Here is an 11,783-nt window from a genome sequence, read left to right as displayed (position 1 = left end):
TTACAGTTATAGAGTAGCAACGAAAATAATTTTATGGTTGGAGGTCACCACAACACGAGGAACTGTATTAAGGGCATTAGGAAGGTTGAGAACCGCTGGGTGGGATTGATATTAAATACATTTTATTTAACCCATATTTCTAAAGTACTACTACCACTTCCACATGAAATCAACATAAAATTATCAATGAGGCATTTTCCATTTTTGAAATGCCAGGTCTACTAAGTCTTGAAAACCTGGTGTGTATGTCCCACTTACAGCACATGTCCATTCAACAGTGAAAGGGCACCATACCGGACACTGCAGTACTAGTAGATCTTTGCAACAACAGCTCATGCTAAACGATACTGAAAGAAATCGTTTGTGCCACTTGACATAAGTCAGCACCTGGCAGACCTGGGATTTAGGGATGACTTGAGCCGTTTGTCGTCTTTTCTCAGCTTTAATCTAACATCCATGTTCATAGCTGCAAAGAGTCGATGATATCCTCACCTCTGGTGTAGACCATTCAGGCCATGGTGGGTGGCCGGCGCAGTCTACACAACCCCACACATACATTCTTTCTCGATGTCAGAGAAACGCCATGTGTGAAACGGAAGTGGAACAGGTAAGACAGCCCCATAGCGCAGGTAACCATGAAGCAAATGGATGATGCTTTCCCGGAGCTAGTGGACAATCCACAAGAACAAGGCCGCATTTGCTAAATAAAAACAGCTTGACCGTGAGCTTCTTGGGTGAGGCTTGGTTTGGCTGGAGTCCTCACGGATTCCCTGTCTGACAGCATTCATCCCCACCCAGTGGGGTTCGTGGTCCCATGAAGGTGAGCACCAAGTAGGAGAAAAAGGAAAAGGCTTTTCAAGATCGAGAGAAGCAAACAGAGCCTGGAGACAGAGCAAGGAAGAGGAAGGGAAGGGGAGGGCACTTCCAGGAATGAGTGTGCAAAGGCACGGTGTGTTCAGGGAGCCGTGGGGAACTCGGTCCGGTCATCGTGGAGGGGAACACGCAGGGTAAGCCTTATGTAATGCGCAGCGGCTGAAGCAGAACTGTAATTTCATACCATTCAAGTAAATGTTTGAATGTGCCTCCAGGCTGGTTTCACACCCAGAGTTGATGAGATGGGCAGAGGGGGAGGCAGAGTCTGTGTGATTCTGACATGCAGTCTGTACCGCGAGAAGAGACACCAGGAAGAACAGCTCAGGTTGGCAGGTCTGGGGCAACGATGGGTCTTGCTTGCGACCTGGGGCCAGGGACATGTACTAGCCAATTAAGACTGAACGGCAGGGAACAAGGGGACATCCTGACTGTGGGAGGCCCAGGGAAAGCCCAGCTTTAAGGCCGAGAAAAAAGAAGGCTACCTGGTTCAGGTGGGATAAGAAAAGCATAAAAGAGCAGGTGAGCATGCCACTGGGTACAGAGGAAGGGAGTGGATGATGCCACCTTTGGTTAAGAAAACAAAGTGGCCTTGGGTCTGCATCTGACCTTGGCTATAGACCAGCCAGAAAAAAATTAGAAAATTGACTAAATAGGTATAGTTTGGAGTGTTGGAACATACAGTTGAGAAGGTTGGGGAGAGGACAGGGATAGGAAACAGTGCAACACAGAAAGGACTTAATTCTGAATGCCCCCAAATTCTGAGTGTCTTTTTAAAAATAGTGCTCTGGGTCCAGGAACAAAATACAAGGTATTGAAAAGACACGGGGGCATGAAAAAGTTCACCCCTGAAATAGATGGCTCTTAAGTGCAAACAGAGATGCTATCCACTCACCTGTGCCCCAAAGGGCAGAAAATTAAACCATTGAATCTCAATACAGCGGTTAAGGGGCAGCATTGAGAAGACTGATAGAGGGAACTTTTTGAACACATCCTTTAAGCTCTTCATTAACTAGAAGAGGAAATGGATGCCAGCAACATTAAGTGTGCTGCCCAATGTCACATACCAAACCGGAGGCTTTACAAAGACGAGAATGTAAATCTTTCGACACCAAGTCATTTCTTCATCCTGCCTTCCATCAAGAGATCATTGCTAGCTCCATGTGCTGGTAAGGCGAAGGGGGCGGTTCCCTGGGCCGTCCACTCTGAGCCACTCACACTAAGGAGTGAGACTGAGAGCACAGACACTGAGGCAGGGGGAGCAGGCACCTCGAGGCCTCTGTGAGCTTAGTGTCCAACACACATGCCCCTCTCCCTGCCCCCACACACTCCGAGCCACGGCTACTCATACCCACTACAGGAAATGGAGAAATGGTCTTTACATAAAATAATATCATACAAGTAGTAAAAGGAAAAAAATAAACTCATAATATAGAGAACAGATTGATGGTTGTCAGAGGTAGAGGGTGGGTGAGAGCAAAATGGCTGAAAGACATCAAAAGGTACAAATAAATTATAAAACAAATTAGTACATAAATAAGTTATAAAATAAACAAGCCTTAGGGCTGGCCGAGTGGCTCAGTTGGTTAAGAGCTCGCTCAAGAGTTTGAGCTCTGAGCAACAGCGGTTCGAGTCCAGCCCGAGCTGAGCAGCCGCTGCGCTGCCAACAGGTAGCAGGATGGCTCAGCTAATAAATAAATAAATAAATAAATAAATAAATAAATAAGCCTTGATTATGCTGTAATGCACAGCATGGTGACTATAGTTAATACTGTATTGCATATTTGAAAGTTGCTAAGAGACATCTTAAAAGGTCTTATCACAAGAAAAAAAATGTGCAGCTATGTGTAGTGACAGATGTTAGATTTATTGTGATCATTTTGCAATATTATACAAATATCAAATCTTATGTTGTACACCTGAAACTAATTTGATGTTATACATCAAACATCTCAATGAGAAAATAATTTTAAAAATAAGAGAATCAAATATAAAAAGGAAACGCAAACTAAAATATAGATAAACATAGAACTGAAAAATAGTCATCTGACCTCTGAATTTCTCTTTTAGCTTATAGACCATAATCCGAAAGAATGTAAATGGTTATCACAAATCCAAATACCTTAAGTCAGGAAAGGTGAGCTGAATGTGAAAACATTCACAATGTGACGAGTACTTAAAAATTATGTCTACTGTATGCATCAAAATCACCAGCAGAAACTTGGAGCAACGTACAAAGGATCTCCTTTCTGATTCCACGTTTTCAGAAAACTGTAAGAGCTTGGAGAGAATCCAGAGGAGGGCAAGTCAAATGATTAAGAGGCTGGAAAATGGAACGTCTGAGGAAAGGTTAAAAGGGTTATGATGGTTCAGCTTGAAAAAGAGAAGGCTGAGGGGTGGCTTGATAACCGCCTTCAAGTATATGACGGGTTATTACAAGGAGACGCCAACAAGTAATTGTCCAGGAGCAGAGAGGACAGAGGAACTGCCTTAAATTGCAGCAGGAGAGAGTGAGCCAGTGGATTCGCTGAGACCTGGGAGTGGGTCCTGGACCGGGCCCGGCTGTCCAGGGGCACTGTAGAGTTCCCTTCCTGGGAGAGCGTTTTATACAAACACCCCATTCTCCTTGAGTACAAACAGCCCTTTTTAGGTACAACGAGGTAGATCGAGACCAAATGACCTTAAGTAGTCCTTTCTATAGTTCACCTTTTGGTTCACAGGTACGGTAAGGCTTTACTAATACTCCATTTCCTACCCTATGGGGGCGTTAAAAAAAAAATCAACATCCAGCAAGGTGCACAGGATGGGTTTATCAATGACATTACTTTAAGATGCAATAAAATGGATGCAACTTTCTGGACTTTTATTTAAAATGACAATAAACATAAGCAAGAGAAAAGAAGCCCTAATTAACATAATTATGCTTCCAAGGGAAATGAGCCCAAATGTAAGCCGCCCTCAGGTCCCAATTCTGCCAAACTATGGATTGAGTGTAGAGCTGCCTTGCACACATCCTACATTCAGGCTGAACTCCAGGGTACTTTCTTCATGAGAGGCCTTTATGGCAGAAGGCTCCAGAACCAATAAAAATGTAATTTCACAATATCTCTACCATGTCCCAGTCATCCAAAAGGTGGGAGGCAGCTCCATCCCCACCACACTGCACTTGCGCTTGCCACGCGGCTGTGCTTTGCGATTGACACTGCAGTGAATGCATTTTTGTTCCAAGTTGGGCTTATTGGGGTTTTGTAACAAAACTGCAACTCCACTCCAGGCTGCTGGTCACTGTGTGGGCTATGATCAAAAGTAGGAAAGATTTTTTTAGGTTGATATACTCCCATTCATAGTGAATGTCAACTGTAATTGAAAAATTAGAAAATAATTGAAAAATAAAATAAAATTCTCTCATTAACAAAAAAAAAAAGGAGGGAATGATTTGCAGTCCTAGAAAAAAATGGGCTCAGTGCTGGCTCTGGGCAGAGGTGAGGGCTCTAAAATTAAGTAAAAATTAAGGTAAGAAGGAGGAGAGATCAGAAAGCAGGGAAACACTTGGCCACTGGGTCATTTGTACCTGTGGTTCTGAAAAGTAATACTGAAGAGTAAATTCTGATGATCTTGTAAAACTCAAGTGCAAAACCTTTGTTGGCGTTAAGTGAAAATAAATATTTCCACTTCATTTCCATAAAATTCTAGAACAGTACTGCTCCAATGGTAGCCACGAGCCACATGTAGCTGTTTAAATTTAAGTTAATTCCAATTAAATAAAATTAAAAATTCAGCTCCACTAACCGCATTTCAAGTGCTCTGACAGCTACACTGCTTAGTGGCTACAGCAGGCAACAGCACAGAGAAATTAACATTTTTACCAATGCAGAACATTCTATTGGGCATCTCTGTTCTGGAATATTAAAGGCTGAAAGAGACTTGAGAAATCAACCAAATAGTTTTACAGATGTAGAAACTAAGGCCCACAGAGAAAATGTTACTTGCACAAACAGCTGTCACCTCCCGCCTCAAACCCCACACCAATGCAGCTTGAACTACAGAGATCTGAGAGGTTCGATGCCACTGAGTCACGAGGGCCTTGGCAAAGACTAGAGCGGGAGGTGACTAACCTTGTGCAATTTGACAGGTATAAAAATTAGGGTGAAAAGATGGTCTAGGTGGACTATGTAGCATAAGCAAAGGGAAACACTGATAATTTTTGTGGGATCTAAAAAAAATGTACAGTAAGAATGGAAGGGGAAATTGAGGCTTGATTTTCGAGGTTCCTGTTTCAATTATCTATTGCTTTGTACAAACCACTCCAAAACTCAGGAGGCTTAAAATAATATTTTTCTAAAATTCTGATTGGCTGTGCTCAGCTGGGTGGTTCTTCAGCTGGGGGATCACTTATACAATTGCCTGCAGCTGGGAGCTTGTCTGTCCCCCCAAGACGTGGGTATCTCATTTCTTTCCTGCATGTACGTGTGTGTTCCCATCTCCCATGTGACCTCTCAACATCCAGCGGTTTCGCCTGGGCATTGCTCCATGACAAGTGCCTTCCAAGTGAACTAAGTAGAAAGCTGTCGAGCCTGGAACAGCACAGTGTCACTCCCACGGACTGCACTGCCTACAGCAAGTGGAAAGGGCTGCCCAGTAAATGAGAGTGGGGACACAGACTCCAACTCTTTATGAAAGAAGTGGCAAAGAATGGGCGGCCATTTGTAATCCATGGCATTCCCCACATAGTGAATTTAATCGCAATTTAGTGGAAAACAGAAAGCAAGAGAATAAAGTGACCAGAGTTGTGCTTAGGGGAGAAAAATTAAGTTTTGATGAGTGGAATATATATGAGCGTTGGCTACAGAGGTTAGGCTGTGATGATTTTAGTATGACTTAACAAGAGAGGCAGATCTCACTGGAGAAAATATGGGGTTGCAAGAACTACTACCAAGATAAAGGTCTGCAGTTGTGAACACCTTATTGCAGTCACTAGAGAGAAACTGAGTCAACATTTCAGGTTCCAGTAACTAAAAAATGATGCAGTATTTACCCAGATGGGGGAAAGCTTGCTAAGTTTTAGTTCTTGACGAATTTAGAAAAATCCCTACCGGCAGTTTATGTTCAAATTCAAAAAGAATAATGACAGCAACAGGCCCATCTAAGTAGATGCCAAACATCCAGTGAAATGTACCATAAGCGCTCTTTGACCTGGTTTCAATCATCACTTAACAATTGTTAAAATTCTGCTGAACAGGTAGCTCCCCTGAATTAGAAAGTTAAACAACATTTACCATTAGCAAGCCATTATTTGGAAAGCTGAAACTGTATACTAAATTATAGGGTATAAGAGATACTTAGCTAACTGAAACCAGGCCAAAATATTAGGACAAATGCAACCAAATACCAGCCCGGAATTCTGATTAACCATTGCCTCCCACAGCCTTTGTTTTTACATCTTTGGGAATAAGCATTATCAGTATGATCCTTTTAGAAGTTTTATTCCAACTAAAGGAGGAGCCAGTCCCATTAAGATGTTCAACTTTCAGATAGTTGAGATTTTTGGAGTAACTGCCCATGCTAGTTAATACTTACTGAATACCTATGACATGCCAGGTGCCAGGAGTATACAAAGAATGTGACATAGTCCCCATCACCTTGTTGTAATGTACGTTCAGTAGCAAAAGACGTATTATAAGCAAATCTATTGAGGATAATTTCAACTAATGATACATGTTGTGACGAAAATCAGAGGGGGAGTTGGGATGGTGATTGTGTATATGTAGGTACTACTAGACATAACAGGCTTCCCTAGCTTCTCAAAATGTCCAGTGGCAATCACAGGGCCAAACGCTTTGGGTACCTGCAAGCTTTATTTGATATATTAGTTTCTTAATTCTCTTCTTTGAGGTCTCTTCTGAACTCTTTAAAAATGAGGTCATTTCCGTTTTGAAGCTACAAGGGAGGTGGGATAGGGACAGAACACAGATATATATCTTTTGGAAAGCCTGGGAAATAAGCAATTGCTACTCTACCCATTGTTACTTACAAATAGATGGCCAAGAACCCAAAAGGCTTTCTGTGGAACATAGGGTCCCTTAGATAACATGTATTAATTAATCAGAGCGCCCAAATCAACAAGGTATGAGACCTTGTCTATGATATGCCAGCTATGGGATACTTCAGTTTAGGGTACATCTCTCCATTTTTATTTTTCACATTTCATAAAATCTTCCTGGTAGCATTTATTATTCCAGTTACTTCCACCATCATTCTGCCAATGTCTTTCCCCATTAGAGGATGTATCAATGCAATAAAAAGAAACAAACAAAAAACCAAGCTGAAAGTCAAGAACGATATGACTTCACTGATATGTAGGATATAAAATTGAAAGCAACAAAGAAACAAGACAAACAGATAAAAAAACAAAAACTCATAGACACAGACAATAGTTTAGTGGTTACCAGGGGGTAAGGGGGGAGAGAATAGTAGAAGAGGGTAAAGAGGGTCAAATATATGGTGATGGAAGGAGAACTGACTCTGGCTGGTGAACACACAATGTGATATATAGAGGATGCATTACAGAATTGTATACCTGAAACCTATGTAATTTTACTAACCATTGTCACCCCAATAAATTTTAATTAAAAAAAAAAAGAATCTAAAAAAACCAAGCTGGTGTTCCATCAAAATTGTGTTTTCTATAATTATACACATGAACAAATATAAACTCAAAAGAAACAGTTTCTGATATAGAGAATTTTGAATGTGTACAAGATTGGCTTCAATAAAAACAATGTACATGAGTAACAGTTAAATTACTAGATCTACTTCAGAAATCTTTCTTTTTTTTCTTTTCCAGGCACACCCAGGGTATGTCTTTAACAGGCCCTGATACTTCAATGAAAAATTGAGGTGCGAATGATTTGTAGGCTAAATTAATGTTAAATACTTCAAAGGACTGGACAAATAAGTCGGCAGCAAAAATTTTACGAGTTCACTTCCTTCAAGGGAACTCGGAGAGCAGGATTTTATTGCTGTGAATTCTAGTCACCCTTTCCATCCCTCAGCATCTGTTTGAAATATGTAGTAGACAATTGCTTTTTGGCTGTGACTCAGGTAGTTGAAACACAGGACAAACAGACTACTGTATATAAGCTTTCCTCCAGCAATGAACATTTTTATTAACTCACTTGCATAGCAAACGTGGCAGCTGTTTAGTACTCAATCTCCACAGCATTATCAAGGAATTTGACTATTTACAAATTCTGGTGGCCAAGCATGGGACAACCATATTTAATGTGTCTACTCTGTGTAGCCTCACATTTCAGAAGAAGTAGAGAAAATAATGACAATGCAAAATCTTTCATTCTGTTTAGTTCATCACTCCTGTGTGTAAAATAAGTGAAATACTAAATATGATCTTTCTGCATAAATATGTCAGTCTTGCCACACAGGCCAGCCAAAACAAACAAGTCACACAGTTTGAAGCAGCAGAATTTTCACAGAAACCATGCACTTGCCCGTTTTTAATCAGTTTTTCATATTTTCTCCCAAGACAATAGAAGTGTCAGAAAGCAGCTCACGGATAGTAGAAAAGGGCCCTTTCTTCTTCACCATGGCGACTGTGGGAGGATCAGGGGCCGAGTGTCTGCTGGCCAAACATGCGTCTGTCTGTAAAATTCCACACAGGCGAAAGCTAAATCCTATCCCATCAGCCCAGCCCCAAAATGAAGAATACACAGGCGTGGTTCAAAGGTAAAGAGTAGCCCAGCTCAAATCGTTTCTGTTCTCTGAAAGGGCTCTAAATACCCATGGACGCTGGCTGCAAGTACTGACAGGATAGCTGACACTGAAGCAGAACAACACACTTTGTTACAAACAGTGAAAATCATTAGCACAGAAACTGCCTAATGCTGATTCCCAAAGACTAACAAATTTACATAGAAAAATTGGGAAATTTTTTTCACCAAAATCTTTCAGCAGAGACTACTACTTCACCAGACTGCACATTTTTAGGAACCTGTTTTGTGTATGCTCACAACAAATCTACTGACCATTTCTTTCCTTTAAATCAATAAAGCTTACTTTCTCTCTTCACTTGAAAACTAAGATATGTTTTATCATACGACAAACACCAAACTTCCTTTGAACTTCAAACTCATGCACTCCCACCCACCCTGGCCCATTATATGCCTCCAAAATTATAAAGTAAAGGAAAAAGTGAGTGGTTAAAATGACTGGAATAACAACTGTTTTTCTTCCTTAAACCAATTTACATAGCGTTTTTCCTAGTGGTCCCAAAATGCAGGTTCTTCAAGGAATATTTCAGGCATTTAAACGGAAAGTGAACTCCCATGAATTTTGGCAAAAATAATGGAAACAAGGACTGAAACAAAAATATCCAATAAAACACTTTCTCTTTCCTGAAAGAGATGGAAAGGAAATAAAACACACCCTGAAAAGAAAATTATTTTATAAAACGTTACTAGGAATAGCTTTTACCAAATTGAAAGGGAACACCATTCTTTTTTTTTTTTTTGTAAAAAATCAAAACTTGTTTCCCAGAATGACTTCTCTAAAATCATCAGCACCTCACAAACTTTTTTTTGTTTAAAGAACATTAAACTCAATTAAGCTTTCTTTATATTAAAAAAAAAAATTAAGGAGGCCAATTCTGCCAAAAGGCCTTTTAATTATTTCAAATAAAAAATAAGTAAGTCACAAAGGACTAACCAGACATTTCAAAAGTGGTAATAATTTTTCTTAAGTGTGAGAACTGGTTTTTCTATATAAAAATCTATTGAAATGTTTGCTGTAACTGTACATACCTTCCATGGTACAAATTTCTTCAGAGACAGAAGTCTCCTGACTTAATGAGCACTTCCAACCCCCACCTTCCCTTTAATTTGTCATGGGGTCCATGTGGGCAAACTATGGGAGAGGAAGAGGTAAGTATTGATTCCAGCCAAACAAAACAGAAAACAAAAAAAAAAACCAACACAAAACCCAAAACTTGGCTAGAATGGTCTAGACACCACCCACCCAAGAGGCAGCTAAGACTAAGACAGCCAGAAGACCACAAGGAAAGGCATGGACCACCCGGAGGTCTCTGCAAAATCCATTATAGATGAGGTGGGCAACAAGGCGCCCTCAGTCAGTGGCCTGGGGCATTTTCTTCTCACAATCTGCATTTTCTACGCATATAAAATGAGAAGCAGCGCTACCTTCCAGCTAACTGTGTAGAGCTGGTGGTAACAGAAACACCATGTGTGAGCAACTGATCTCAATCTCCCACTTACCAACATGGAAACAGGGGAGGAAAGATGCATGACTGGTTAGATTGCTTGACTTGAAAAAAACAATTAAGTTCCCCAAAGAACGACTTTGTGTTAGAACACTACCCACATTCTGGAGACCAAAAAAATCTCAGAAGTATTCATTAGAAAAATATTTAGAAAGAGAGCCCAGTACTTAGGTCCTCCTTCACTCACTTGCCCCGTGCTATAGAGTTGGTAGAAGGCGGTCTTCCAGGGCTCTGAGGGCACAGACACAGGAATTAAAGACAGTCCTTTTATCTGAGAAACGTGGAGTCTTCCTGAGTAAAAGGCAAGGACAGGGGAGGAGACACAGGGAGATGGTAACAGGGACAGTGCTGTTAGAGGACCATCAAGGCACCATGAATAATGTCTGCCACCTGGGGACCTGCCACCACCTCATCTCCCAAAGACTCACAGAGCCTCCATTCTTTAAACTTTTCTTGAACTCTGTCTGTGTAATTAAACACCAAATTTGGCAACCCATGCTAATTTTGAAAGGCACTCCCTGGGAATTTAGTAAAAGTTTAAACAACTTGTTTACATGTGTTTGGCCCATCTGTTTAAACAAAAAGTTTATTTTAATGGGAGCAAATCTTGGGTGCAAGCTCCCTTTGTGCTTCAGACCACTGTGGAGCTCTTAGCCAGTGCTGCTTTCCTAATCTGCATTCTAAATCTCCTCCGCAAACAAAACTCCAATAACAACTTCTTATGATAAATGTTGAACACCTCCAAGATGAAAGCTGCAAAATAAACTCTACTTTAAAACCAGGAAGCATTCTAAACATACAGAAAATACTCTTCTTTATGCTGTTCTCTTCTAAGAAACCACACACAAAGAAAATTCTGTGTGTGTGTGTGTGTGTGTGTGTGTGTGTGTGTATGTGTGTATTCCTGGTGATCATTCTGAAATGTGTGCTTTCCCATCATGCCCGGTGTTTTCGGGCCCCATGATGCCCTCACTTTTGATTGTGGAGATGATGTTGAAGTGCACAGAGTATTTACTGATCCGGTTATCTTGTTCTGTGACAGGCAGAATCAATCAATCAAGAGGGCAGCTCTGCACTTACATATTCCAGGCACATCTCTGCACTTCAGGATACGAGATCACAGTGTTATCCAGCCAAATTTGATCAACAAATGCAGTTCCCCTGTGCCACAGCAATCTCAGATGAAGATGTTATTATGTGGAACTGAGCAAAGTGATAAAGACAGTAAGCGGAGCTCGGAGAAGCCGGCAGACCCTACTGACAGCTTTCATAGACCCAGGCAGCCATGTCCCCTCTTCCTGGATTATAAAAGTTCCCTTGATTTGAAGGAAATCATGCTGTACATACACTGGTGACCCCTAGACACAGCATTTCCCCATCTAAAACTAAAATCAAGGAAGAAGCAACATATATTTAGTGTAACACTATAAGCAAAATCCTTTAATAAGAAGGGCAATATTTAAAGCATAGAGAACAGTTACGTCAATTTTCATAGTGCTCTTCATATAGTCTGTTGTTATTATTAAATGGTGTAAGCTAATATCTGAAAGACAAAAATGTGTTTTCATAATTTAATCTGCATTATAAATAATTTTATTAATGTCATGACTATGACATTAAGTGT

General features: G+C 40.7%; 1 protein-coding gene across 8 annotated transcripts in view; it reads right to left on the bottom strand.

Annotated features, from left to right (window-relative positions):
- Positions 1-11,783, bottom strand: part of FOXP1 (forkhead box P1) — a 601,823-nt gene that overhangs the window by 193,236 nt on the left and 396,804 nt on the right. The gene's annotated exons all lie outside the window — the stretch shown is intronic.

This window comes from Hipposideros armiger, unplaced genomic scaffold (assembly GCF_001890085.2).
Source record: "Hipposideros armiger isolate ML-2016 unplaced genomic scaffold, ASM189008v1 scaffold_158, whole genome shotgun sequence".
Taxonomy (NCBI): domain Eukaryota; kingdom Metazoa; phylum Chordata; class Mammalia; order Chiroptera; family Hipposideridae; genus Hipposideros; species Hipposideros armiger.
The sequence above is the reverse complement of the archived record's forward strand: the minus strand, read 5'-3'. Positions and strand labels throughout refer to the sequence as shown.